The sequence below is a fragment of the Hetaerina americana genome, unplaced genomic scaffold (genome assembly GCF_022747635.1).
Source record: "Hetaerina americana unplaced genomic scaffold, ioHetAmer1.1.p SCAF_9, whole genome shotgun sequence".
Lineage (NCBI taxonomy): Eukaryota > Metazoa > Arthropoda > Insecta > Odonata > Calopterygidae > Hetaerina > Hetaerina americana.
Genome location: NW_027287538.1, coordinates 15,352,738 through 15,376,527, shown reverse-complemented (window position 1 = coordinate 15,376,527; position 23,790 = coordinate 15,352,738). Strand labels below are relative to the sequence as shown.

General features: G+C 45.7%; 41 non-coding genes and 1 pseudogene across 41 annotated transcripts; all 42 read right to left on the bottom strand.

The window, feature by feature from the left end:
* Nucleotides 1-145: 145 nt before the first annotated feature.
* LOC139699318 (5S ribosomal RNA) lies at nucleotides 146-264 on the bottom strand. Its single transcript, XR_011703206.1, has one exon. It is a non-coding gene; the product is annotated as a 5S ribosomal RNA (ribosomal RNA).
* Nucleotides 265-653: 389 nt separating this feature from the next.
* On the bottom strand, nucleotides 654-772 carry LOC139699317 (5S ribosomal RNA). The gene has a single exon (XR_011703205.1). It is a non-coding gene; the product is annotated as a 5S ribosomal RNA (ribosomal RNA).
* Nucleotides 773-1,161: 389 nt separating this feature from the next.
* On the bottom strand, nucleotides 1,162-1,280 carry LOC139699316 (5S ribosomal RNA). The gene has a single exon (XR_011703204.1). It is a non-coding gene; the product is annotated as a 5S ribosomal RNA (ribosomal RNA).
* Nucleotides 1,281-1,669: 389 nt separating this feature from the next.
* LOC139699315 (5S ribosomal RNA) lies at nucleotides 1,670-1,788 on the bottom strand. Its single transcript, XR_011703203.1, has one exon. It is a non-coding gene; the product is annotated as a 5S ribosomal RNA (ribosomal RNA).
* Nucleotides 1,789-2,177: 389 nt separating this feature from the next.
* LOC139699314 (5S ribosomal RNA) lies at nucleotides 2,178-2,296 on the bottom strand. The gene has a single exon (XR_011703202.1). It is a non-coding gene; the product is annotated as a 5S ribosomal RNA (ribosomal RNA).
* Nucleotides 2,297-2,685: 389 nt separating this feature from the next.
* LOC139699313 (5S ribosomal RNA) lies at nucleotides 2,686-2,804 on the bottom strand. The gene has a single exon (XR_011703201.1). It is a non-coding gene; the product is annotated as a 5S ribosomal RNA (ribosomal RNA).
* Nucleotides 2,805-3,193: 389 nt separating this feature from the next.
* Nucleotides 3,194-3,312, bottom strand: LOC139699142 (5S ribosomal RNA). Its single transcript, XR_011703068.1, has one exon. It is a non-coding gene; the product is annotated as a 5S ribosomal RNA (ribosomal RNA).
* A 389-nt stretch (nucleotides 3,313-3,701) lies between these two features.
* On the bottom strand, nucleotides 3,702-3,820 carry LOC139699312 (5S ribosomal RNA). Its single transcript, XR_011703200.1, has one exon. It is a non-coding gene; the product is annotated as a 5S ribosomal RNA (ribosomal RNA).
* A 389-nt stretch (nucleotides 3,821-4,209) lies between these two features.
* Nucleotides 4,210-4,328, bottom strand: LOC139699311 (5S ribosomal RNA). Its single transcript, XR_011703199.1, has one exon. It is a non-coding gene; the product is annotated as a 5S ribosomal RNA (ribosomal RNA).
* Nucleotides 4,329-4,717: 389 nt separating this feature from the next.
* On the bottom strand, nucleotides 4,718-4,836 carry LOC139699308 (5S ribosomal RNA). The gene has a single exon (XR_011703197.1). It is a non-coding gene; the product is annotated as a 5S ribosomal RNA (ribosomal RNA).
* Nucleotides 4,837-5,235: 399 nt separating this feature from the next.
* On the bottom strand, nucleotides 5,236-5,334 carry LOC139699173 (5S ribosomal RNA; annotated as a pseudogene).
* A 2,843-nt stretch (nucleotides 5,335-8,177) lies between these two features.
* On the bottom strand, nucleotides 8,178-8,296 carry LOC139699307 (5S ribosomal RNA). Its single transcript, XR_011703196.1, has one exon. It is a non-coding gene; the product is annotated as a 5S ribosomal RNA (ribosomal RNA).
* Nucleotides 8,297-8,685: 389 nt separating this feature from the next.
* On the bottom strand, nucleotides 8,686-8,804 carry LOC139699306 (5S ribosomal RNA). Its single transcript, XR_011703195.1, has one exon. It is a non-coding gene; the product is annotated as a 5S ribosomal RNA (ribosomal RNA).
* A 389-nt stretch (nucleotides 8,805-9,193) lies between these two features.
* LOC139699305 (5S ribosomal RNA) lies at nucleotides 9,194-9,312 on the bottom strand. Its single transcript, XR_011703194.1, has one exon. It is a non-coding gene; the product is annotated as a 5S ribosomal RNA (ribosomal RNA).
* A 389-nt stretch (nucleotides 9,313-9,701) lies between these two features.
* LOC139699304 (5S ribosomal RNA) lies at nucleotides 9,702-9,820 on the bottom strand. Its single transcript, XR_011703193.1, has one exon. It is a non-coding gene; the product is annotated as a 5S ribosomal RNA (ribosomal RNA).
* A 389-nt stretch (nucleotides 9,821-10,209) lies between these two features.
* Nucleotides 10,210-10,328, bottom strand: LOC139699302 (5S ribosomal RNA). The gene has a single exon (XR_011703191.1). It is a non-coding gene; the product is annotated as a 5S ribosomal RNA (ribosomal RNA).
* A 389-nt stretch (nucleotides 10,329-10,717) lies between these two features.
* LOC139699301 (5S ribosomal RNA) lies at nucleotides 10,718-10,836 on the bottom strand. Its single transcript, XR_011703190.1, has one exon. It is a non-coding gene; the product is annotated as a 5S ribosomal RNA (ribosomal RNA).
* A 389-nt stretch (nucleotides 10,837-11,225) lies between these two features.
* On the bottom strand, nucleotides 11,226-11,344 carry LOC139699300 (5S ribosomal RNA). Its single transcript, XR_011703189.1, has one exon. It is a non-coding gene; the product is annotated as a 5S ribosomal RNA (ribosomal RNA).
* Nucleotides 11,345-11,733: 389 nt separating this feature from the next.
* LOC139699299 (5S ribosomal RNA) lies at nucleotides 11,734-11,852 on the bottom strand. Its single transcript, XR_011703188.1, has one exon. It is a non-coding gene; the product is annotated as a 5S ribosomal RNA (ribosomal RNA).
* A 389-nt stretch (nucleotides 11,853-12,241) lies between these two features.
* On the bottom strand, nucleotides 12,242-12,360 carry LOC139699298 (5S ribosomal RNA). Its single transcript, XR_011703187.1, has one exon. It is a non-coding gene; the product is annotated as a 5S ribosomal RNA (ribosomal RNA).
* A 389-nt stretch (nucleotides 12,361-12,749) lies between these two features.
* LOC139699296 (5S ribosomal RNA) lies at nucleotides 12,750-12,868 on the bottom strand. The gene has a single exon (XR_011703185.1). It is a non-coding gene; the product is annotated as a 5S ribosomal RNA (ribosomal RNA).
* A 389-nt stretch (nucleotides 12,869-13,257) lies between these two features.
* LOC139699295 (5S ribosomal RNA) lies at nucleotides 13,258-13,376 on the bottom strand. The gene has a single exon (XR_011703184.1). It is a non-coding gene; the product is annotated as a 5S ribosomal RNA (ribosomal RNA).
* Nucleotides 13,377-13,765: 389 nt separating this feature from the next.
* Nucleotides 13,766-13,884, bottom strand: LOC139699293 (5S ribosomal RNA). Its single transcript, XR_011703183.1, has one exon. It is a non-coding gene; the product is annotated as a 5S ribosomal RNA (ribosomal RNA).
* A 389-nt stretch (nucleotides 13,885-14,273) lies between these two features.
* LOC139699292 (5S ribosomal RNA) lies at nucleotides 14,274-14,392 on the bottom strand. Its single transcript, XR_011703182.1, has one exon. It is a non-coding gene; the product is annotated as a 5S ribosomal RNA (ribosomal RNA).
* Nucleotides 14,393-14,781: 389 nt separating this feature from the next.
* On the bottom strand, nucleotides 14,782-14,900 carry LOC139699605 (5S ribosomal RNA). The gene has a single exon (XR_011703477.1). It is a non-coding gene; the product is annotated as a 5S ribosomal RNA (ribosomal RNA).
* Nucleotides 14,901-15,289: 389 nt separating this feature from the next.
* Nucleotides 15,290-15,408, bottom strand: LOC139699291 (5S ribosomal RNA). The gene has a single exon (XR_011703181.1). It is a non-coding gene; the product is annotated as a 5S ribosomal RNA (ribosomal RNA).
* Nucleotides 15,409-15,797: 389 nt separating this feature from the next.
* LOC139699290 (5S ribosomal RNA) lies at nucleotides 15,798-15,916 on the bottom strand. The gene has a single exon (XR_011703180.1). It is a non-coding gene; the product is annotated as a 5S ribosomal RNA (ribosomal RNA).
* A 389-nt stretch (nucleotides 15,917-16,305) lies between these two features.
* LOC139699289 (5S ribosomal RNA) lies at nucleotides 16,306-16,424 on the bottom strand. The gene has a single exon (XR_011703179.1). It is a non-coding gene; the product is annotated as a 5S ribosomal RNA (ribosomal RNA).
* Nucleotides 16,425-16,813: 389 nt separating this feature from the next.
* On the bottom strand, nucleotides 16,814-16,932 carry LOC139699714 (5S ribosomal RNA). Its single transcript, XR_011703580.1, has one exon. It is a non-coding gene; the product is annotated as a 5S ribosomal RNA (ribosomal RNA).
* Nucleotides 16,933-17,321: 389 nt separating this feature from the next.
* Nucleotides 17,322-17,440, bottom strand: LOC139699288 (5S ribosomal RNA). The gene has a single exon (XR_011703178.1). It is a non-coding gene; the product is annotated as a 5S ribosomal RNA (ribosomal RNA).
* A 389-nt stretch (nucleotides 17,441-17,829) lies between these two features.
* On the bottom strand, nucleotides 17,830-17,948 carry LOC139699287 (5S ribosomal RNA). The gene has a single exon (XR_011703177.1). It is a non-coding gene; the product is annotated as a 5S ribosomal RNA (ribosomal RNA).
* Nucleotides 17,949-18,337: 389 nt separating this feature from the next.
* Nucleotides 18,338-18,456, bottom strand: LOC139699286 (5S ribosomal RNA). The gene has a single exon (XR_011703176.1). It is a non-coding gene; the product is annotated as a 5S ribosomal RNA (ribosomal RNA).
* A 389-nt stretch (nucleotides 18,457-18,845) lies between these two features.
* LOC139699153 (5S ribosomal RNA) lies at nucleotides 18,846-18,963 on the bottom strand. Its single transcript, XR_011703077.1, has one exon. It is a non-coding gene; the product is annotated as a 5S ribosomal RNA (ribosomal RNA).
* A 389-nt stretch (nucleotides 18,964-19,352) lies between these two features.
* LOC139699708 (5S ribosomal RNA) lies at nucleotides 19,353-19,471 on the bottom strand. The gene has a single exon (XR_011703574.1). It is a non-coding gene; the product is annotated as a 5S ribosomal RNA (ribosomal RNA).
* Nucleotides 19,472-19,859: 388 nt separating this feature from the next.
* Nucleotides 19,860-19,978, bottom strand: LOC139699284 (5S ribosomal RNA). The gene has a single exon (XR_011703174.1). It is a non-coding gene; the product is annotated as a 5S ribosomal RNA (ribosomal RNA).
* A 389-nt stretch (nucleotides 19,979-20,367) lies between these two features.
* On the bottom strand, nucleotides 20,368-20,486 carry LOC139699601 (5S ribosomal RNA). The gene has a single exon (XR_011703473.1). It is a non-coding gene; the product is annotated as a 5S ribosomal RNA (ribosomal RNA).
* Nucleotides 20,487-20,870: 384 nt separating this feature from the next.
* Nucleotides 20,871-20,989, bottom strand: LOC139699283 (5S ribosomal RNA). The gene has a single exon (XR_011703173.1). It is a non-coding gene; the product is annotated as a 5S ribosomal RNA (ribosomal RNA).
* Nucleotides 20,990-21,378: 389 nt separating this feature from the next.
* Nucleotides 21,379-21,496, bottom strand: LOC139699152 (5S ribosomal RNA). Its single transcript, XR_011703076.1, has one exon. It is a non-coding gene; the product is annotated as a 5S ribosomal RNA (ribosomal RNA).
* A 389-nt stretch (nucleotides 21,497-21,885) lies between these two features.
* Nucleotides 21,886-22,004, bottom strand: LOC139699282 (5S ribosomal RNA). Its single transcript, XR_011703172.1, has one exon. It is a non-coding gene; the product is annotated as a 5S ribosomal RNA (ribosomal RNA).
* Nucleotides 22,005-22,392: 388 nt separating this feature from the next.
* On the bottom strand, nucleotides 22,393-22,511 carry LOC139699707 (5S ribosomal RNA). The gene has a single exon (XR_011703573.1). It is a non-coding gene; the product is annotated as a 5S ribosomal RNA (ribosomal RNA).
* Nucleotides 22,512-22,899: 388 nt separating this feature from the next.
* Nucleotides 22,900-23,018, bottom strand: LOC139699281 (5S ribosomal RNA). The gene has a single exon (XR_011703171.1). It is a non-coding gene; the product is annotated as a 5S ribosomal RNA (ribosomal RNA).
* A 389-nt stretch (nucleotides 23,019-23,407) lies between these two features.
* Nucleotides 23,408-23,526, bottom strand: LOC139699280 (5S ribosomal RNA). The gene has a single exon (XR_011703170.1). It is a non-coding gene; the product is annotated as a 5S ribosomal RNA (ribosomal RNA).
* Between the last annotated feature and the right edge of the window lie 264 nt (nucleotides 23,527-23,790).

The window sequence follows — 23,790 nt, the reverse complement described above, 5'->3', positions numbered from 1 at the left end:
ATGAAATGGAATGGTGTCAAAAGGGAACATACCAATTCAAAATCACGCATGCAATGTCTGGCATTGCAAAATAAATTATTTGAAAAAAATTAAAAACATCAGAGAATGCCTCAAAATACGTTCGTTTCGGAAAAAAAATATTGAAAGCCAACGGCACCCGGTGTTCCCAGGCGGTCACCCATCCAAGTACTATCCGGGCCCGATGCTGCTTAACTTCGGTGATCGGACGAGAACCGGTGTATTCAGCGTGGTATGGCCGTTGGCATTTTCCACCACTCTCGAGTCAACTATTTTAGCAATATCAAGCCCGCAAACACTTGCAACGACGCGACACGACGTCTATTTTCTTGCCCACGGCTTGCATACGTCGGGCCGTCCACGACCATACTATATGATGGCGGGAGACGGAGGTAATTTGCCATCTCAAAACGAACTTTGGATAAATGTGGAAGAGATACGGGTTACTACAGCACCAATGCATTGCCCCAAGAGAGCTGGTCGCATCTAGATGAAATGGAATGGTGTCAAAAGGGAACATACCAATTCAAAATCACGCATGCAATGTCTGGCATTGCAAAATAAATTATTTGAAAAAAATTAAAAACATCAGAGAATGCCTCAAAATACGTTCGTTTCGGAAAAAAAATATTGAAAGCCAACGGCACCCGGTGTTCCCAGGCGGTCACCCATCCAAGTACTATCCGGGCCCGATGCTGCTTAACTTCGGTGATCGGACGAGAACCGGTGTATTCAGCGTGGTATGGCCGTTGGCAATTTCCACCACTCTCGAGTCAACTATTTTAGCAATATCAAGCCCGCAAACACTTGCAACGACGCGACACGACGTCTATTTTCTTGCCCACGGCTTGCATACATCGGGCCGTCCACGACCATACTATATGATGGCGGGAGACGGAGGTAATTTGCCATCTCAAAACGAACTTTGGATAAATGTGGAAGAGATACGGGTTACTACAGCACCAATGCATTGCCCCAAGAGAGCTGGTCGCATCTAGATGAAATGGAATGGTGTCAAAAGGGAACATACCAATTCAAAATCACGCATGCAATGTCTGGCATTGCAAAATAAATTATTTGAAAAAAATTTAAAACATCAGAGAATGCCTCAAAATACGTTCGTTTCGGAAAAAAAATATTGAAAGCCAACGGCACCCGGTGTTCCCAGGCGGTCACCCATCCAAGTACTATCCGGGCCCGATGCTGCTTAACTTCGGTGATCGGACGAGAACCGGTGTATTCAGCGTGGTATGGCCGTTGGCAATTTCCACCACTCTCGAGTCAACTATTTTAGCAATATCAAGCCCGCAAACACTTGCAACGACGCGACACGACGTCTATTTTCTTGCCCACGGCTTGCATACATCGGGCCGTCCACGACCATACTATATGATGGCGGGAGACGGAGGTAATTTGCCATCTCAAAACGAACTTTGGATAAATGTGGAAGAGATACGGGTTACTACAGCACCAATGCATTGCCCCAAGAGAGCTGGTCGCATCTAGATGAAATGGAATGGTGTCAAAAGGGAACATACCAATTCAAAATCACGCATGCAATGTCTGGCATTGCAAAATAAATTATTTGAAAAAAATTTAAAACATCAGAGAATGCCTCAAAATACGTTCGTTTCGGAAAAAAAATATTGAAAGCCAACGGCACCCGGTGTTCCCAGGCGGTCACCCATCCAAGTACTATCCGGGCCCGATGCTGCTTAACTTCGGTGATCGGACGAGAACCGGTGTATTCAGCGTGGTATGGCCGTTGGCAATTTCCACCACTCTCGAGTCAACTATTTTAGCAATATCAAGCCCGCAAACACTTGCAACGACGCGACACGACGTCTATTTTCTTGCCCACGGCTTGCATACATCGGGCCGTCCACGACCATACTATATGATGGCGGGAGACGGAGGTAATTTGCCATCTCAAAACGAACTTTGGATAAATGTGGAAGAGATACGGGTTACTACAGCACCAATGCATTGCCCCAAGAGAGCTGGTCGCATCTAGATGAAATGGAATGGTGTCAAAAGGGAACATACCAATTCAAAATCACGCATGCAATGTCTGGCATTGCAAAATAAATTATTTGAAAAAAATTAAAAACATCAGAGAATGCCTCAAAATACGTTCGTTTCGGAAAAAAAATATTGAAAGCCAACGGCACCCGGTGTTCCCAGGCGGTCACCCATCCAAGTACTATCCGGGCCCGATGCTGCTTAACTTCGGTGATCGGACGAGAACCGGTGTATTCAGCGTGGTATGGCCGTTGGCATTTTCCACCACTCTCGAGTCAACTATTTTAGCAATATCAAGCCCGCAAACACTTGCAACGACGCGACACGACGTCTATTTTCTTGCCCACGGCTTGCATACATCGGGCCGTCCACGACCATACTATATGATGGCGGGAGACGGAGGTAATTTGCCATCTCAAAACGAACTTTGGATAAATGTGGAAGAGATACGGGTTACTACAGCACCAATGCATTGCCCCAAGAGAGCTGGTCGCATCTAGATGAAATGGAATGGTGTCAAAAGGGAACATACCAATTCAAAATCACGCATGCAATGTCTGGCATTGCAAAATAAATTATTTGAAAAAAATTAAAAACATCAGAGAATGCCTCAAAATACGTTCGTTTCGGAAAAAAAATATTGAAAGCCAACGGCACCCGGTGTTCCCAGGCGGTCACCCATCCAAGTACTATCCGGGCCCGATGCTGCTTAACTTCGGTGATCGGACGAGAACCGGTGTATTCAGCGTGGTATGGCCGTTGGCATTTTCCACCACTCTCGAGTCAACTATTTTAGCAATATCAAGCCCGCAAACACTTGCAACGACGCGACACGACGTCTATTTTCTTGCCCACGGCTTGCATACATCGGGCCGTCCACGACCATACTATATGATGGCGGGAGACGGAGGTAATTTGCCATCTCAAAACGAACTTTGGATAAATGTGGAAGAGATACGGGTTACTACAGCACCAATGCATTGCCCCAAGAGAGCTGGTCGCATCTAGATGAAATGGAATGGTGTCAAAAGGGAACATACCAATTCAAAATCACGCATGCAATGTCTGGCATTGCAAAATAAATTATTTGAAAAAAATTAAAAACATCAGAGAATGCCTCAAAATACGTTCGTTTCGGAAAAAAAATATTGAAAGCCAACGGTACCCGGTGTTCCCAGGCGGTCACCCATCCAAGTATTATCCGGGCCCGATGCTGCTTAACTTCGGTGATCGGACGAGAACCGGTGTATTCAGCGTGGTATGGCCGTTGGCAATTTCCACCACTCTCGAGTCAACTATTTTAGCAATATCAAGCCCGCAAACACTTGCAACGACGCGACACGACGTCTATTTTCTTGCCCACGGCTTGCATACATCGGGCCGTCCACGACCATACTATATGATGGCGGGAGACGGAGGTAATTTGCCATCTCAAAACGAACTTTGGATAAATGTGGAAGAGATACGGGTTACTACAGCACCAATTCATTGCCCCAAGAGAGCTGGTCGCATCTAGATGAAATGGAATGGTGTCAAAAGGGAACATACCAATTCAAAATCACGCATGCAATGTCTGGCATTGCAAAATAAATTATTTGAAAAAAATTTAAAACATCAGAGAATGCCTCAAAATACGTTCGTTTCGGAAAAAAAATATTGAAAGCCAACGGCACCCGGTGTTCCCAGGCGGTCACCCATCCAAGTACTATCCGGGCCCGATGCTGCTTAACTTCGGTGATCGGACGAGAACCGGTGTATTCAGCGTGGTATGGCCGTTGGCAATTTCCACCACTCTCGAGTCAACTATTTTAGCAATATCAAGCCCGCAAACACTTGCAACGACGCGACACGACGTCTATTTTCTTGCCCACGGCTTGCATACATCGGGCCGTCCACGACCATACTATATGATGGCGGGAGACGGAGGTAATTTGCCATCTCAAAACGAACTTTGGATAAATGTGGAAGAGATACGGGTTACTACAGCACCAATGCATTGCCCCAAGAGAGCTGGTCGCATCTAGATGAAATGGAATGGTGTCAAAAGGGAACATACCAATTCAAAATCACGCATGCAATGTCTGGCATTGCAAAATAAATTATTTGAAAAAAATTAAAAACATCAGAGAATGCCTCAAAATACGTTCGTTTCGGAAAAAAAATATTGAAAGCCAACGGCACCCGGTGTTCCCAGGCGGTCACCCATCCAAGTACTATCCGGGCCCGATGCTGCTTAACTTCGGTGATCGGACGAGAACCGGTGTATTCAGCGTGGTATGGCCGTTGGCATTTTCCACCACTCTCGAGTCAACTATTTTAGCAATATCAAGCCCGCAAACACTTGCAACGACGCGACACGACGTCTATTTTCTTGCCCACGGCTTGCATACGTCGGGCCGTCCACGACCATACTATATGATGGCGGGAGACGGAGGTAATTTGCCATCTCAAAACGAACTTTGGATAAATGTGGAAGAGATACGGGTTACTACAGCACCAATGCATTGCCCCAAGAGAGCTGGTCGCATCTAGATGAAATGGAATGGTGTCAAAAGGGAACATACCAATTCAAAATCACGCATGCAATGTCTGGCATTGCAAAATAAATTATTTGAAAAAAATTAAAAACATCAGAGAATGCCTCAAAATACGTTCGTTTCGGAAAAAAAATATTGAAAGCCAACGGCACCCGGTGTTCCCAGGCGGTCACCCATCCAAGTACTATCCGGGCCCGATGCTGCTTAACTTCGGTGATCGGACGAGAACCGGTGTATTCAGCGTGGTATGGCCGTTGGCAATTTCCACCACTCTCGAGTCAACTATTTTAGCAATATCAAGCCCGCAAACACTTGCAACGACGCGACACGACGTCTATTTTCTTGCCCACGGCTTGCATACATCGGGCCGTCCACGACCATACTATATGATGGCGGGAGACGGAGGTAATTTGCCATCTCAAAACGAACTTTGGATAAATGTGGAAGAGATACGGGTTACTACAGCACCAATGCATTGCCCCAAGAGAGCTGGTCGCATCTAGATGAAATGGAATGGTGTCAAAAGGGAACATACCAATTCAAAATCACGCATGCAATGTCTGGCATTGCAAAATAAATTATTTGAAAAAAATTTAAAACATCAGAGAATGCCTCAAAATACGTTCGTTTCGGAAAAAAAATATTGAAAGCCAACGGCACCCGGTGTTCCCAGGCGGTCACCCATCCAAGTACTATCCGGGCCCGATGCTGCTTAACTTCGGTGATCGGACGAGAACCGGTGTATTCAGCGTGGTATTTTTTTTTTTTTTTTTTTTTTTTTATATTGCATGTATTTCCATTCACAGACATAGTTATTTAACACCATGTGCACCATCTTAAGCGTGCATAAGACCACAGATTGAACATTTTCACAATTGAACAATTCTAAACAAAGGATGATATAAGTATGAACCACTTATGAACTATAAGCATTCGGAAAGTGTTCACCGTCACATAACTTAGGGAACATTTTCCTTACTTGAATTAACAATACAAGATCCTTTATAGGGAACAAAATGATTACAATGAAATCAAGCCAATTATAAATAGTCAAATTTTTTTTTTAAACATCCCCTTTGCGTCTTTTTTTCACAGTTAAACATTAATGATACATTGTTTACATTATTATCTGCTCTTATTTATTGAACGTATTCCCTTTATTCACATACTTGTTATCGGTAATATATTTCCTTGCATACATGACAGTTTACATTGAGTCCAAGACCAATTTTCTTTAAACTTGTTATTCTTTCATGACTTCTTTTTTTACCATTTGTTCTACTTTCTTCCAATATGGCTGTAATCGGCCCGGTAGGTTTTTGCTCTCTTTTTTCACTTGTTCCCACCAACTTTCTATATCTATTTTAACCCACTTGTGTACCGTAAGAAGGTGCTGTCCAATCAGCCAGCACATTGTTTCCATTTTCACGCGGGGAAAGATGTTGAAATCCAGAATCATCATATTCCTATTTCCTATCTCCTTTTCTCCAAAGGTGTTTAATTCTCTAAATGTTCTTTTTATTAGGCACCACCTCCTCCTTGAGATGGTGCATTCGAACACCCTGTGGTCTTGTGTGTCGGCTTTGTCACAGTATTCGCATTCGTTCCTGCTTGTTAGATACATGTTTTGTTTCACTTGCTGGGTGGTCACTATATAGTTTGCGAATAGGAATAGGACGCTCTTTGTCCTTAGGGTCATGGCTATTTCGTTGATGTTCTTCCACACTCTCTTCCAATTTACCGATAGGATGTGCTTTTCGATGTTGATTCGGTGGTTGTCGTCGCTTCTGAGTTGTCGGTAAAGGCACTTGGTGGTGGCTGTCACTCCTCTCGGCATCTTTTCTACTAAGTCCTTAACTTTCCTGATAGTTTTCATCAGCAGTCTATCCTGCCCTGGTGCACCCCATGCCGCCTTTAGCAGATCTTTTGAATGTTGACAGTCGTCGGATAGGATGTTTATTACTGTCTTTGCATAGAGTGCCAGGGCTTTGTCCCGCACGTCGATCAGCCCTAGGCCCCCCTTCCCCTTGGGTAGACAGGCCTGGCTCTTTGCTACTCTTAGCAAATGCCCTCCCCAAAGGTATTGCGTTGCTATTTTCGTCAATAGAGCCCCATGTTTTTCTGGCAACGGGAAAATCAGTGCGGCGTACCATGCCTTGGATAATAACAATGCGTTTATCGCAAGGACTTTCTGATGTATGTTTAGGTCCCTGTCTCTCAATTGCGCTAATGTTCCTTTTATCATTCTCGTTGCCTTTTCCCATACTGCGTTTGTCGTCTCCGTGGAAGTCCTACTCCATGGAATGCCCAGAATGTCCATCGAGGTCACCTCTTTCCATTCACTGGTCGCGGTGAAGTCGGCGTCTTTTATTGTCAAGGCCTTTGTCTTTTCCATGTTTACTTTTTGCCCGCTTTCCTCCTCATATTCCTTTAATGATTTCCCTATTACATGAATTTCCGCTTGATCTTGGGCGAAGATCGTTACGTCGTCCGCATAAGCCACCGCGGACACTTTTCCGTTCCCCGCCGGGATTCCTTTAATGTTTCTGCGAAGACTATGTAGCAGGGGCTCCAGTGATATAGAGAACAGAAGCATCGAAAGCGGACAGCCTTGTCTGATTGATCTTCTCACGGGGAACGACTTTGTTTCGGCCCCCGCGCTCAATTTTACTTTCGACGTGATGTTGTTCGTGAACATTTTTATTGTATTCAAAAACTTTTCGGGGAATCCCATCCTCTTTAATGTGTTCAATACGTGGTTTATGTTCACCCTGTCGAAAGCCTTCTCAATATCTACCGCTACCAGTTTAAGGCCCGCGCCCTGCCTGCTCTCGTGGCTCGCGATTGCGTCTCTGATCGTTGTCAGCGCCGTTACAATGTTCCTCCCCTTTCCTACTATGTGTTGGTCTGGCCCGATTATCTTTTCCACGGCTTCGTTGAGTCTGGTTTTAACGATTTTAGCTACTACCTTGTAATCGGCGTTGAGGAGGGTGATGGGTCTGTAGTCATTTAGGCTCCTTGGCTCTTTTCTTTTCGGCACTAGGACAATTTTCCCCTCTCTTTGGGTCGTGGTGAGGGTGCCATTTTGGAGGATGTTCTCTATCGCTGGAATGATTAAATCCTTCAGCTCTTCCCAGAATTCTACGTAGAATTCAAAAGGGATACCGTCGGTACCCGGGGACCTCCCCTTGGGGAGCCAATGGCCGTTGGCAATTTCCACCACTCTCGAGTCAACTATTTTAGCAATATCAAGCCCGCAAACACTTGCAACGACGCGACACGACGTCTATTTTCTTGCCCACGGCTTGCATACATCGGGCCGTCCACGACCATACTATATGATGGCGGGAGACGGAGGTAATTTGCCATCTCAAAACGAACTTTGGATAAATGTGGAAGAGATACGGGTTACTACAGCACCAATGCATTGCCCCAAGAGAGCTGGTCGCATCTAGATGAAATGGAATGGTGTCAAAAGGGAACATACCAATTCAAAATCACGCATGCAATGTCTGGCATTGCAAAATAAATTATTTGAAAAAAATTTAAAACATCAGAGAATGCCTCAAAATACGTTCGTTTCGGAAAAAAAATATTGAAAGCCAACGGCACCCGGTGTTCCCAGGCGGTCACCCATCCAAGTACTATCCGGGCCCGATGCTGCTTAACTTCGGTGATCGGACGAGAACCGGTGTATTCAGCGTGGTATGGCCGTTGGCAATTTCCACCACTCTCGAGTCAACTATTTTAGCAATATCAAGCCCGCAAACACTTGCAACGACGCGACACGACGTCTATTTTCTTGCCCACGGCTTGCATACATCGGGCCGTCCACGACCATACTATATGATGGCGGGAGACGGAGGTAATTTGCCATCTCAAAACGAACTTTGGATAAATGTGGAAGAGATACGGGTTACTACAGCACCAATGCATTGCCCCAAGAGAGCTGGTCGCATCTAGATGAAATGGAATGGTGTCAAAAGGGAACATACCAATTCAAAATCACGCATGCAATGTCTGGCATTGCAAAATAAATTATTTGAAAAAAATTAAAAACATCAGAGAATGCCTCAAAATACGTTCGTTTCGGAAAAAAAATATTGAAAGCCAACGGCACCCGGTGTTCCCAGGCGGTCACCCATCCAAGTACTATCCGGGCCCGATGCTGCTTAACTTCGGTGATCGGACGAGAACCGGTGTATTCAGCGTGGTATGGCCGTTGGCATTTTCCACCACTCTCGAGTCAACTATTTTAGCAATATCAAGCCCGCAAACACTTGCAACGACGCGACACGACGTCTATTTTCTTGCCCACGGCTTGCATACATCGGGCCGTCCACGACCATACTATATGATGGCGGGAGACGGAGGTAATTTGCCATCTCAAAACGAACTTTGGATAAATGTGGAAGAGATACGGGTTACTACAGCACCAATGCATTGCCCCAAGAGAGCTGGTCGCATCTAGATGAAATGGAATGGTGTCAAAAGGGAACATACCAATTCAAAATCACGCATGCAATGTCTGGCATTGCAAAATAAATTATTTGAAAAAAATTAAAAACATCAGAGAATGCCTCAAAATACGTTCGTTTCGGAAAAAAAATATTGAAAGCCAACGGCACCCGGTGTTCCCAGGCGGTCACCCATCCAAGTACTATCCGGGCCCGATGCTGCTTAACTTCGGTGATCGGACGAGAACCGGTGTATTCAGCGTGGTATGGCCGTTGGCAATTTCCACCACTCTCGAGTCAACTATTTTAGCAATATCAAGCCCGCAAACACTTGCAACGACGCGACACGACGTCTATTTTCTTGCCCACGGCTTGCATACATCGGGCCGTCCACGACCATACTATATGATGGCGGGAGACGGAGGTAATTTGCCATCTCAAAACGAACTTTGGATAAATGTGGAAGAGATACGGGTTACTACAGCACCAATGCATTGCCCCAAGAGAGCTGGTCGCATCTAGATGAAATGGAATGGTGTCAAAAGGGAACATACCAATTCAAAATCACGCATGCAATGTCTGGCATTGCAAAATAAATTATTTGAAAAAAATTTAAAACATCAGAGAATGCCTCAAAATACGTTCGTTTCGGAAAAAAAATATTGAAAGCCAACGGCACCCGGTGTTCCCAGGCGGTCACCCATCCAAGTACTATCCGGGCCCGATGCTGCTTAACTTCGGTGATCGGACGAGAACCGGTGTATTCAGCGTGGTATGGCCGTTGGCAATTTCCACCACTCTCGAGTCAACTATTTTAGCAATATCAAGCCCGCAAACACTTGCAACGACGCGACACGACGTCTATTTTCTTGCCCACGGCTTGCATACATCGGGCCGTCCACGACCATACTATATGATGGCGGGAGACGGAGGTAATTTGCCATCTCAAAACGAACTTTGGATAAATGTGGAAGAGATACGGGTTACTACAGCACCAATGCATTGCCCCAAGAGAGCTGGTCGCATCTAGATGAAATGGAATGGTGTCAAAAGGGAACATACCAATTCAAAATCACGCATGCAATGTCTGGCATTGCAAAATAAATTATTTGAAAAAAATTTAAAACATCAGAGAATGCCTCAAAATACGTTCGTTTCGGAAAAAAAATATTGAAAGCCAACGGCACCCGGTGTTCCCAGGCGGTCACCCATCCAAGTACTATCCGGGCCCGATGCTGCTTAACTTCGGTGATCGGACGAGAACCGGTGTATTCAGCGTGGTATGGCCGTTGGCATTTTCCACCACTCTCGAGTCAACTATTTTAGCAATATCAAGCCCGCAAACACTTGCAACGACGCGACACGACGTCTATTTTCTTGCCCACGGCTTGCATACATCGGGCCGTCCACGACCATACTATATGATGGCGGGAGACGGAGGTAATTTGCCATCTCAAAACGAACTTTGGATAAATGTGGAAGAGATACGGGTTACTACAGCACCAATGCATTGCCCCAAGAGAGCTGGTCGCATCTAGATGAAATGGAATGGTGTCAAAAGGGAACATACCAATTCAAAATCACGCATGCAATGTCTGGCATTGCAAAATAAATTATTTGAAAAAAATTAAAAACATCAGAGAATGCCTCAAAATACGTTCGTTTCGGAAAAAAAATATTGAAAGCCAACGGCACCCGGTGTTCCCAGGCGGTCACCCATCCAAGTACTATCCGGGCCCGATGCTGCTTAACTTCGGTGATCGGACGAGAACCGGTGTATTCAGCGTGGTATGGCCGTTGGCATTTTCCACCACTCTCGAGTCAACTATTTTAGCAATATCAAGCCCGCAAACACTTGCAACGACGCGACACGACGTCTATTTTCTTGCCCACGGCTTGCATACATCGGGCCGTCCACGACCATACTATATGATGGCGGGAGACGGAGGTAATTTGCCATCTCAAAACGAACTTTGGATAAATGTGGAAGAGATACGGGTTACTACAGCACCAATGCATTGCCCCAAGAGAGCTGGTCGCATCTAGATGAAATGGAATGGTGTCAAAAGGGAACATACCAATTCAAAATCACGCATGCAATGTCTGGCATTGCAAAATAAATTATTTGAAAAAAATTAAAAACATCAGAGAATGCCTCAAAATACGTTCGTTTCGGAAAAAAAATATTGAAAGCCAACGGCACCCGGTGTTCCCAGGCGGTCACCCATCCAAGTACTATCCGGGCCCGATGCTGCTTAACTTCGGTGATCGGACGAGAACCGGTGTATTCAGCGTGGTATGGCCGTTGGCAATTTCCACCACTCTCGAGTCAACTATTTTAGCAATATCAAGCCCGCAAACACTTGCAACGACGCGACACGACGTCTATTTTCTTGCCCACGGCTTGCATACATCGGGCCGTCCACGACCATACTATATGATGGCGGGAGACGGAGGTAATTTGCCATCTCAAAACGAACTTTGGATAAATGTGGAAGAGATACGGGTTACTACAGCACCAATGCATTGCCCCAAGAGAGCTGGTCGCATCTAGATGAAATGGAATGGTGTCAAAAGGGAACATACCAATTCAAAATCACGCATGCAATGTCTGGCATTGCAAAATAAATTATTTGAAAAAAATTTAAAACATCAGAGAATGCCTCAAAATACGTTCGTTTCGGAAAAAAAATATTGAAAGCCAACGGCACCCGGTGTTCCCAGGCGGTCACCCATCCAAGTACTATCCGGGCCCGATGCTGCTTAACTTCGGTGATCGGACGAGAACCGGTGTATTCAGCGTGGTATGGCCGTTGGCAATTTCCACCACTCTCGAGTCAACTATTTTAGCAATATCAAGCCCGCAAACACTTGCAACGACGCGACACGACGTCTATTTTCTTGCCCACGGCTTGCATACATCGGGCCGTCCACGACCATACTATATGATGGCGGGAGACGGAGGTAATTTGCCATCTCAAAACGAACTTTGGATAAATGTGGAAGAGATACGGGTTACTACAGCACCAATGCATTGCCCCAAGAGAGCTGGTCGCATCTAGATGAAATGGAATGGTGTCAAAAGGGAACATACCAATTCAAAATCACGCATGCAATGTCTGGCATTGCAAAATAAATTATTTGAAAAAAATTTAAAACATCAGAGAATGCCTCAAAATACGTTCGTTTCGGAAAAAAAATATTGAAAGCCAACGGCACCCGGTGTTCCCAGGCGGTCACCCATCCAAGTACTATCCGGGCCCGATGCTGCTTAACTTCGGTGATCGGACGAGAACCGGTGTATTCAGCGTGGTATGGCCGTTGGCATTTTCCACCACTCTCGAGTCAACTATTTTAGCAATATCAAGCCCGCAAACACTTGCAACGACGCGACACGACGTCTATTTTCTTGCCCACGGCTTGCATACATCGGGCCGTCCACGACCATACTATATGATGGCGGGAGACGGAGGTAATTTGCCATCTCAAAACGAACTTTGGATAAATGTGGAAGAGATACGGGTTACTACAGCACCAATGCATTGCCCCAAGAGAGCTGGTCGCATCTAGATGAAATGGAATGGTGTCAAAAGGGAACATACCAATTCAAAATCACGCATGCAATGTCTGGCATTGCAAAATAAATTATTTGAAAAAAATTAAAAACATCAGAGAATGCCTCAAAATACGTTCGTTTCGGAAAAAAAATATTGAAAGCCAACGGCACCCGGTGTTCCCAGGCGGTCACCCATCCAAGTACTATCCGGGCCCGATGCTGCTTAACTTCGGTGATCGGACGAGAACCGGTGTATTCAGCGTGGTATGGCCGTTGGCAATTTCCACCACTCTCGAGTCAACTATTTTAGCAATATCAAGCCCGCAAACACTTGCAACGACGCGACACGACGTCTATTTTCTTGCCCACGGCTTGCATACATCGGGCCGTCCACGACCATACTATATGATGGCGGGAGACGGAGGTAATTTGCCATCTCAAAACGAACTTTGGATAAATGTGGAAGAGATACGGGTTACTACAGCACCAATGCATTGCCCCAAGAGAGCTGGTCGCATCTAGATGAAATGGAATGGTGTCAAAAGGGAACATACCAATTCAAAATCACGCATGCAATGTCTGGCATTGCAAAATAAATTATTTGAAAAAAATTTAAAACATCAGAGAATGCCTCAAAATACGTTCGTTTCGGAAAAAAAATATTGAAAGCCAACGGCACCCGGTGTTCCCAGGCGGTCACCCATCCAAGTACTATCCGGGCCCGATGCTGCTTAACTTCGGTGATCGGACGAGAACCGGTGTATTCAGCGTGGTATGGCCGTTGGCAATTTCCACCACTCTCGAGTCAACTATTTTAGCAATATCAAGCCCGCAAACACTTGCAACGACGCGACACGACGTCTATTTTCTTGCCCACGGCTTGCATACATCGGGCCGTCCACGACCATACTATATGATGGCGGGAGACGGAGGTAATTTGCCATCTCAAAACGAACTTTGGATAAATGTGGAAGAGATACGGGTTACTACAGCACCAATGCATTGCCCCAAGAGAGCTGGTCGCATCTAGATGAAATGGAATGGTGTCAAAAGGGAACATACCAATTCAAAATCACGCATGCAATGTCTGGCATTGCAAAATAAATTATTTGAAAAAAATTTAAAACATCAGAGAATGCCTCAAAATACGTTCGTTTCGGAAAAAAAATATTGAAAGCCAACGGCACCCGGTGTTCCCAGGCGGTCACCCATCCAAGTACTATCCGGGCCCGATGCTGCTTAACTTCGGTGATCGGACGAGAACCGGTGTATTCAGCGTGGTATGGCCGTTGGCATTTTCCACCACTCTCGAGTCAACTATTTTAGCAATATCAAGCCCGCAAACACTTGCAACGACGCGACACGACGTCTATTTTCTTGCCCACGGCTTGCATACATCGGGCCGTCCACGACCATACTATATGATGGCGGGAGACGGAGGTAATTTGCCATCTCAAAACGAACTTTGGATAAATGTGGAAGAGATACGGGTTACTACAGCACCAATGCATTGCCCCAAGAGAGCTGGTCGCATCTAGATGAAATGGAATGGTGTCAAAAGGGAACATACCAATTCAAAATCACGCATGCAATGTCTGGCATTGCAAAATAAATTATTTGAAAAAAATTAAAAACATCAGAGAATGCCTCAAAATACGTTCGTTTCGGAAAAAAAATATTGAAAGCCAACGGCACCCGGTGTTCCCAGGCGGTCACCCATCCAAGTACTATCCGGGCCCGATGCTGCTTAACTTCGGTGATCGGACGAGAACCGGTGTATTCAGCGTGGTATGGCCGTTGGCATTTTCCACCACTCTCGAGTCAACTATTTTAGCAATATCAAGCCCGCAAACACTTGCAACGACGCGACACGACGTCTATTTTCTTGCCCACGGCTTGCATACATCGGGCCGTCCACGACCATACTATATGATGGCGGGAGACGGAGGTAATTTGCCATCTCAAAACGAACTTTGGATAAATGTGGAAGAGATACGGGTTACTACAGCACCAATGCATTGCCCCAAGAGAGCTGGTCGCATCTAGATGAAATGGAATGGTGTCAAAAGGGAACATACCAATTCAAAATCACGCATGCAATGTCTGGCATTGCAAAATAAATTATTTGAAAAAAATTAAAAACATCAGAGAATGCCTCAAAATACGTTCGTTTCGGAAAAAAAATATTGAAAGCCAACGGCACCCGGTGTTCCCAGGCGGTCACCCATCCAAGTACTATCCGGGCCCGATGCTGCTTAACTTCGGTGATCGGACGAGAACCGGTGAATTCAGCGTGGTATGGCCGTTGGCAATTTCCACCACTCTCGAGTCAACTATTTTAGCAATATCAAGCCCGCAAACACTTGCAACGACGCGACACGACGTCTATTTTCTTGCCCACGGCTTGCATACATCGGGCCGTCCACGACCATACTATATGATGGCGGGAGACGGAGGTAATTTGCCATCTCAAAACGAACTTTGGATAAATGTGGAAGAGATACGGGTTACTACAGCACCAATGCATTGCCCCAAGAGAGCTGGTCGCATCTAGATGAAATGGAATGGTGTCAAAAGGGAACATACCAATTCAAAATCACGCATGCAATGTCTGGCATTGCAAAATAAATTATTTGAAAAAAATTAAAAACATCAGAGAATGCCTCAAAATACGTTCGTTTCGGAAAAAAAATATTGAAAGCCAACGGCACCCGGTGTTCCCAGGCGGTCACCCATCCAAGTACTATCCGGGCCCGATGCTGCTTAACTTCGGTGATCGGACGAGAACCGGTGTATTCAGCGTGGTATGGCCGTTGGCAATTTCCACCACTCTCGAGTCAACTATTTTAGCAATATCAAGCCCGCAAACACTTGCAACGACGCGACACGACGTCTATTTTCTTGCCCACGGCTTGCATACATCGGGCCGTCCACGACCATACTATATGATGGCGGGAGACGGAGGTAATTTGCCATCTCAAAACGAACTTTGGATAAATGTGGAAGAGATACGGGTTACTACAGCACCAATGCATTGCCCCAAGAGAGCTGGTCGCATCTAGATGAAATGGAATGGTGTCAAAAGGGAACATACCAATTCAAAATCACGCATGCAATGTCTGGCATTGCAAAATAAATTATTTGAAAAAAATTTAAAACATCAGAGAATGCCTCAAAATACGTTCGTTTCGGAAAAAAAATATTGAAAGCCAACGGCACCCGGTGTTCCCAGGCGGTCACCCATCCAAGTACTATCCGGGCCCGATGCTGCTTAACTTCGGTGATCGGACGAGAACCGGTGTATTCAGCGTGGTATGGCCGTTGGCAATTTCCACCACTCTCGAGTCAACTATTTTAGCAATATCAAGCCCGCAAACACTTGCAACGACGCGACACGACGTCTATTTTCTTGCCCACGGCTTGCATACATCGGGCCGTCCACGACCATACTATATGATGGCGGGAGACGGAGGTAATTTGCCATCTCAAAACGAACTTTGGATAAATGTGGAAGAGATACGGGTTACTACAGCACCAATGCATTGCCCCAAGAGAGCTGGTCGCATCTAGATGAAATGGAATGGTGTCAAAAGGGAACATACCAATTCAAAATCACGCATGCAATGTCTGGCATTGCAAAATAAATTATTTGAAAAAAATTTAAAACATCAGAGAATGCCTCAAAATACGTTCGTTTCGGAAAAAAAATATTGAAAGCCAACGGCACCCGGTGTTCCCAGGCGGTCACCCATCCAAGTACTATCCGGGCCCGATGCTGCTTAACTTCGGTGATCGGACGAGAACCGGTGTATTCAGCGTGGTATGGCCGTTGGCATTTTCCACCACTCTCGAGTCAACTATTTTAGCAATATCAAGCCCGCAAACACTTGCAACGACGCGACACGACGTCTATTTTCTTGCCCACGGCTTGCATACATCGGGCCGTCCACGACCATACTATATGATGGCGGGAGACGGAGGTAATTTGCCATCTCAAAACGAACTTTGGATAAATGTGGAAGAGATACGGGTTACTACAGCACCAATGCATTGCCCCAAGAGAGCTGGTCGCATCTAGATGAAATGGAATGGTGTCAAAAGGGAACATACCAATTCAAAATCACGCATGCAATGTCTGGCATTGCAAAATAAATTATTTGAAAAAAATTAAAAACATCAGAGAATGCCTCAAAATACGTTCGTTTCGGAAAAAAAATATTGAAAGCCAACGGCACCCGGTGTTCCCAGGCGGTCACCCATCCAAGTACTATCCGGGCCCGATGCTGCCTAACTTCGGTGATCGGACGAGAACCGGTGTATTCAGCGTGGTATGGCCGTTGGCAATTCCCACCACTCTCGAGTCAACTATTTTAGCAATATCAAGCCCGCAAACACTTGCAACGACGCGACACGACGTCTATTTTCTTGCCCACGGCTTGCATACATCGGGCCGTCCACGACCATACTATATGATGGCGGGAGACGGAGGTAATTTGCCATCTCAAAACGAACTTTGGATAAATGTGGAAGAGATACGGGTTACTACAGCACCAATGCATTGCCCCAAGAGAGCTGGTCGCATCTAGATGAAATGGAATGGTGTCAAAAGGGAACATACCAATTCAAAATCACGCATGCAATGTCTGGCATTGCAAAATAAATTATTTGAAAAAAATTAAAAACATCAGAGAATGCCTCAAAATACGTTCGTTTCGGAAAAAAAATATTGAAAGCCAACGGCACCCGGTGTTCCCAGGCGGTCACCCATCCAAGTACTATCCGGGCCCGATGCTGCTTAACTTCGGTGATCGGACGAGAACCGGTGTATTCAGCGTGGTATGGCCGTTGGCAATTTCCACCACTCTCGAGTCAACTATTTTAGCAATATCAAGCCCGCAAACACTTGCAACGACGCGACACGACGTCTATTTTCTTGCCCACGGCTTGCATACATCGGGCCGTCCACGACCATACTATATGATGGCGGGAGACGGAGGTAATTTGCCATCTCAAAACGAACTTTGGATAAATGTGGAAGAGATCCGGGTTACTACAGCACCAATGCATTGCCCCAAGAGAGCTGGTCGCATCTAGATGAAATGGAATGGTGTCAAAAGGGAACATACCAATTCAAAATCACGCATGCAATGTCTGGCATTGCAAAATAAATTATTTGAAAAAAATTAAAAACATCAGAGAATGCCTCAAAATACGTTCGTTTCGGAAAAAAAATATTGAAAGCCAACGGCACCCGGTGTTCCCAGGCGGTCACCCATCCAAGTACTATCCGGGCCCGATGCTGCTTAACTTCGGTGATCGGACGAGAACCGGTGTATTCAGCGTGGTATGGCCGTTGGCAATTTCCACCACTCTCGAGTCAACTATTTTAGCAATATCAAGCCCGCAAACACTTGCAACGACGCGACACGACGTCTATTTTCTTGCCCACGGCTTGCATACATCGGGCCGTCCACGACCATACTATATGATGGCGGGAGACGGAGGTAATTTGCCATCTCAAAACGAACTTTGGATAAATGTGGAAGAGATACGGGTTACTACAGCACCAATGCATTGCCCCAAGAGAGCTGGTCGCATCTAGATGAAATGGAATGGTGTCAAAAGGGAACATACCAATTCAAAATCACGCATGCAATGTCTGGCATTGCAAAATAAATTATTTGAAAAAAATTAAAAACATCAGAGAATGCCTCAAAATACGTTCGTTTCGGAAAAAAAATATTGAAAGCCAACGGCACCCGGTGTTCCCAGGCGGTCACCCATCCAAGTACTATCCGGGCCCGATGCTGCTTAACTTCGGTGATCGGACGAGAACCGGTGTATTCAGCGTGGTATGGCCGTTGGCAATTTCCACCACTCTCGAGTCAACTATTTTAGCAATATCAAGCCCGCAAACACTTGCAACGACGCGACACGACGTCTATTTTCTTGCCCACGGCTTGCATACATCGGGCCGTCCACGACCATACTATATGATGGCGGGAGACGGAGGTAATTTGCCATCTCAAAACGAACTTTGGATAAATGTGGAAGAGATACGGGTTACTACAGCACCAATGCATTGCCCCAAGAGAGCTGGTCGCATCTAGATGAAATGGAATGGTGTCAAAAGGGAACATACCAATTCAAAATCACGCATGCAATGTCTGGCATTGCAAAATAAATTATTTGAAAAAAATTAAAAATATCAGAGAATGCCTCAAAATACGTTCGTTTCGGAAAAAAAATATTGAAAGCCAACGGCACCCGGTGTTCCCAGGCGGTCACCCATCCAAGTACTATCCGGGCCCGATGCTGCTTAACTTCGATCTCGGACGAGAACCGGTGTATTCAGCGTGGTATGGCCGTTGGCAATTTCTACCACTCTCGAGTCAACTATTTTAGCAATATCAAGCCCGCAAACACTTGCAACGACGCGACACGACGTCTATTTTCTTGCCCACGGCTTGCATACATCGGGCCGTCCACGACCATACTATATGATGGCGGGAGACGGAGGTAATTTGCCATCTCAAAACGAACTTTGGATAAATGTGGAAGAGATACGGGTTACTACAGCACCAATGCATTGCCCCAAGAGAGCTGGTCGCATCTAGATGAAATGGAATGGTGTCAAAAGGGAACATACCAATTCAAAATCACGCATGCAATGTCTGGCATTGCAAAATAAATTATTTGAAAAAAATTAAAAACATCAGAGAATGCCTCAAAATACGTTCGTTTCGGAAAAAAAATATTGAAAGCCAACGGCACCCGGTGTTCCCAGGCGGTCACCCATCCAAGTACTATCCGGGCCCGATGCTGCTTAACTTCGGTGATCGGACGAGAACCGGTGTATTCAGAGTGGTATGGCCGTTGGCAATTTCAACCACTCTCGAGTCAACTATTTTAGCAATATCAAGCCCGCAAACACTTGCAACGACGCGACACGACGTCTATTTTCTTGCCCACGGCTTGCATACATCGGGCCGTCCACGACCATACTATATGATGGCGGGAGACGGAGGTAATTTGCCATCTCAAAACGAACTTTGGATAAATGTGGAAGAGATACGGGTTACTACAGCACCAATGCATTGCCCCAAGACGCTGGTCGCATCTAGATGAAATGGAATGGTGTCAAAAGGGAACATACCAATTCAAAATCACGCATGCAATGTCTGGCATTGCAAAATAAATTATTTGAAAAAAATTAAAAACATCAGAGAATGCCTCAAAATACGTTCGTTTCGGAAAAAAAATATTGAAAGCCAACGGCACCCGGTGTTCCCAGGCGGTCACCCATCCAAGTACTATCCGGGCCCGATGCTGCTTAACTTCGGTGATCGGACGAGAACCGGTGTATTCAGCGTGGTATGGCCGTTGGCAATTTCCACCACTCTCGAGTCAACTATTTTAGCAATATCAAGCCCGCAAACACTTGCAACGACGCGACACGACGTCTATTTTCTTGCCCACGGCTTGCATACATCGGGCCGTCCACGACCATACTATATGATGGCGGGAGACGGAGGTAATTTGCCATCTCAAAACGAACTTTGGATAAATGTGGAAGAGATACGGGTTACTACAGCACCAATGCATTGCCCCAAGAGAGCTGGTCGCATCTAGATGAAATGGAATGGTGTCAAAAGGGAACATACCAATTCAAAATCACGCATGCAATGTCTGGCATTGCAAAATAAATTATTTGAAAAAAATTTAAAACATCAGAGAATGCCTCAAAATACGTTCGTTTCGGAAAAAAAATATTTAAAGCCAACGGCACCCGGTGTTCCCAGGCGGTCACCCATCCAAGTACTATCCGGGCCCGATGCTGCTTAACTTCGGTGATCGGACGAGAACCGGTGTATTCAGCGTGGTATGGCCATTGGCAATTTCCACCACTCTCGAGTCAACTATTTTAGCAATATCAAGCCCGCAAACACTTGCAACGACGCGACAAGACGTCTATTTTCTTGCCCACGGCTTGCATACATCGGGCCGTCCACGACCATATGATGGCGGGAGACGGAGGTAATTTGCCATCTCAAAACGAACTTTGGATAAATGTGGAAGAGATACGGGTTACTACAGCACCAATGCATTGCCCCAAGAGAGCTGGTCGCATCTAGATGAAATGGAATGGTGTCAAAAGGGAACATACCAATTCAAAATCACGCATGCAATGTCTGGCATTGCAAAATAAATTATTTGAAAAAAATTAAAAACATCAGAGAATGCCTCAAAATACGTTCGTTTCGGAAAAAAAATATTGAAAGCCAACGGCACCCGGTGTTCCCAGGCGGTCACCCATCCAAGTACTATCCGGGCCCGATGCTGCTTAACTTCGGTGATCGGACGAGAACCGGTGTATTCAGCGTGGTATGGCCGTTGGCAATTTCCACCACTCTCGAGTCAACTATTTTAGCAATATCAAGCCCGCAAACACTTGCAACGACGCGACACGACGTCTATTTTCTTGCCCACGGCTTGCATACATCGGGCCGTCCACGACCATACTATATGATGGCGGGAGACGGAGGTAATTTGCCATCTCAAAACGAACTTTGGATAAATGTGGAAGAGATACGGGTTACTACAGCACCAATGCATTGCCCCAAGAGAGCTGGTCGCATCTAGATGAAATGGAATGGTGTCAAAAGGGAACATACCAATTCAAAATCACGCATGCAATGTCTGGCATTGCAAAATAAATTATTTGAAAAAAATTAAAAATATCAGAGAATGCCTCAAAATACGTTCGTTTCGGAAAAAAAATATTGAAAGCCAACGGCACCCGGTGTTCCCAGGCGGTCACCCATCCAAGTACTATCCGGGCCCGATGCTGCTTAACTTCGATCTCGGACGAGAACCGGTGTATTCAGCGTGGTATGGCCGTTGGCAATTTCTACCACTCTCGAGTCAACTATTTTAGCAATATCAAGCCCGCAAACACTTGCAACGACGCGACACGACGTCTATTTTCTTGCCCACGGCTTGCATACATCGGGCCGTCCACGACCATACTATATGATGGCGGGAGACGGAGGTAATTTGCCATCTCAAAACGAACTTTGGATAAATGTGGAAGAGATACGGGTTACTACAGCACCAATGCATTGCCCCAAGAGAGCTGGTCGCATCTAGATGAAATGGAATGGTGTCAAAAGGGAACATACCAATTCAAAATCACGCATGCAATGTCTGGCATTGCAAAATAAATTATTTGAAAAAAATTAAAAACATCAGAGAATGCCTCAAAATACGTTCGTTTCGGAAAAAAAATATTGAAAGCCAACGGCACCCGGTGTTCCCAGGCGGTCACCCATCCAAGTACTATCCGGGCCCGATGCTGCTTAACTTCGGTGATCGGACGAGAACCGGTGTATTCAGCGTGGTATGGCCGTTGGCAATTTCCACCACTCTCGAGTCAACTATTTTAGCAATATCAAGCCCGCAAACACTTGCAACGACGCGACACGACGTCTATTTTCTTGCCCACGGCTTGCATACATCGGGCCGTCCACGACCATACTATATGATGGCGGGAGACGGAGGTAATTTGCCATCTCAAAACGAACTTTGGATAAATGTGGAAGAGATACGGGTTACTACAGCACCAATGCATTGCCCCAAGACGCTGGTCGCATCTAGATGAAATGGAATGGTGTCAAAAGGGAACATACCAATTCAAAATCACGCATGCAATGTCTGGCATTGCAAAATAAATTATTTGAAAAAAATTAAAAACATCAGAGAATGCCTCAAAATACGTTCGTTTCGGAAAAAAAATATTGAAAGCCAACGGCACCCGGTGTTCCCAGGCGGTCACCCATCCAAGTACTATCCGGGCCCGATGCTGCTTAACTTCGGTGATCGGACGAGAACCGGTGTATTCAGAGTGGTATGGCCGTTGGCAATTTCAACCACTCTCGAGTCAACTATTTTAGCAATATCAAGCCCGCAAACACTTGCAACGACGCGACACGACGTCTATTTTCTTGCCCACGGCTTGCATACATCGGGCCGTCCACGACCATACTATATGATGGCGGGAGACGGAGGTAATTTGCCATCTCAAAACGAACTTTGGATAAATGTGGAAGAGATACGGGTTACTACAGCACCAATGCATTGCCCCAAGACGCTGGTCGCATCTAGATGAAATGGAATGGTGTCAAAAGGGAACATACCAATTCAAAATCACGCATGCAATGTCTGGCATTGCAAAATAAATTATTTGAAAAAAATTAAAAACATCAGAGAATGCCTCAAAATACGTTCGTTTCGGAAAAAAAATATTGAAAGCCAACGGCACCCGGTGTTCCCAGGCGGTCACCCATCCAAGTACTATCCGGGCCCGATGCTGCTTAACTTCGGTGATCGGACGAGAACCGGTGTATTCAGCGTGGTATGGCCGTTGGCAATTTCCACCACTCTCGAGTCAACTATTTTAGCAATATCAAGCCCGCAAACACTTGCAACGACGCGACACGACGTCTATTTTCTTGCCCACGGCTTGCATACATCGGGCCGTCCACGACCATACTATATGATGGCGGGAGACGGAGGTAATTTGCCATCTCAAAACGAACTTTGGATAAATGTGGAAGAGATACGGGTTACTACAGCACCAATGCATTGCCCCAAGAGAGCTGGTCGCATCTAGATGAAATGGAATGGTGTCAAAAGGGAACATACCAATTCAAAATCACGCATGCAATGTCTGGCATTGCAAAATAAATTATTTGAAAAAAATTTAAAACATCAGAGAATGCCTCAAAATACGTTCGTTTCGGAAAAAAAATATTTAAAGCCAACGGCACCCGGTGTTCCCAGGCGGTCACCCATCCAAGTACTATCCGGGCCCGATGCTGCTTAACTTCGGTGATCGGACGAGAACCGGTGTATTCAGCGTGGTATGGCCGTTGGCAATTTCCACCACTCTCGAGTCAACTATTTTAGCAATATCAAGCCCGCAAACACTTGCAACGACGCGACACGACGTCTATTTTCTTGCCCACGGCTTGCATACATCGGGCCGTCCACGACCATATGATGGCGGGAGACGGAGGTAATTTGCCATCTCAAAACGAACTTTGGATAAATGTGGAAGAGATACGGGTTACTACAGCACCAATGCATTGCCCCAAGAGAGCTGGTCGCATCTAGATGAAATGGAATGGTGTCAAAAGGG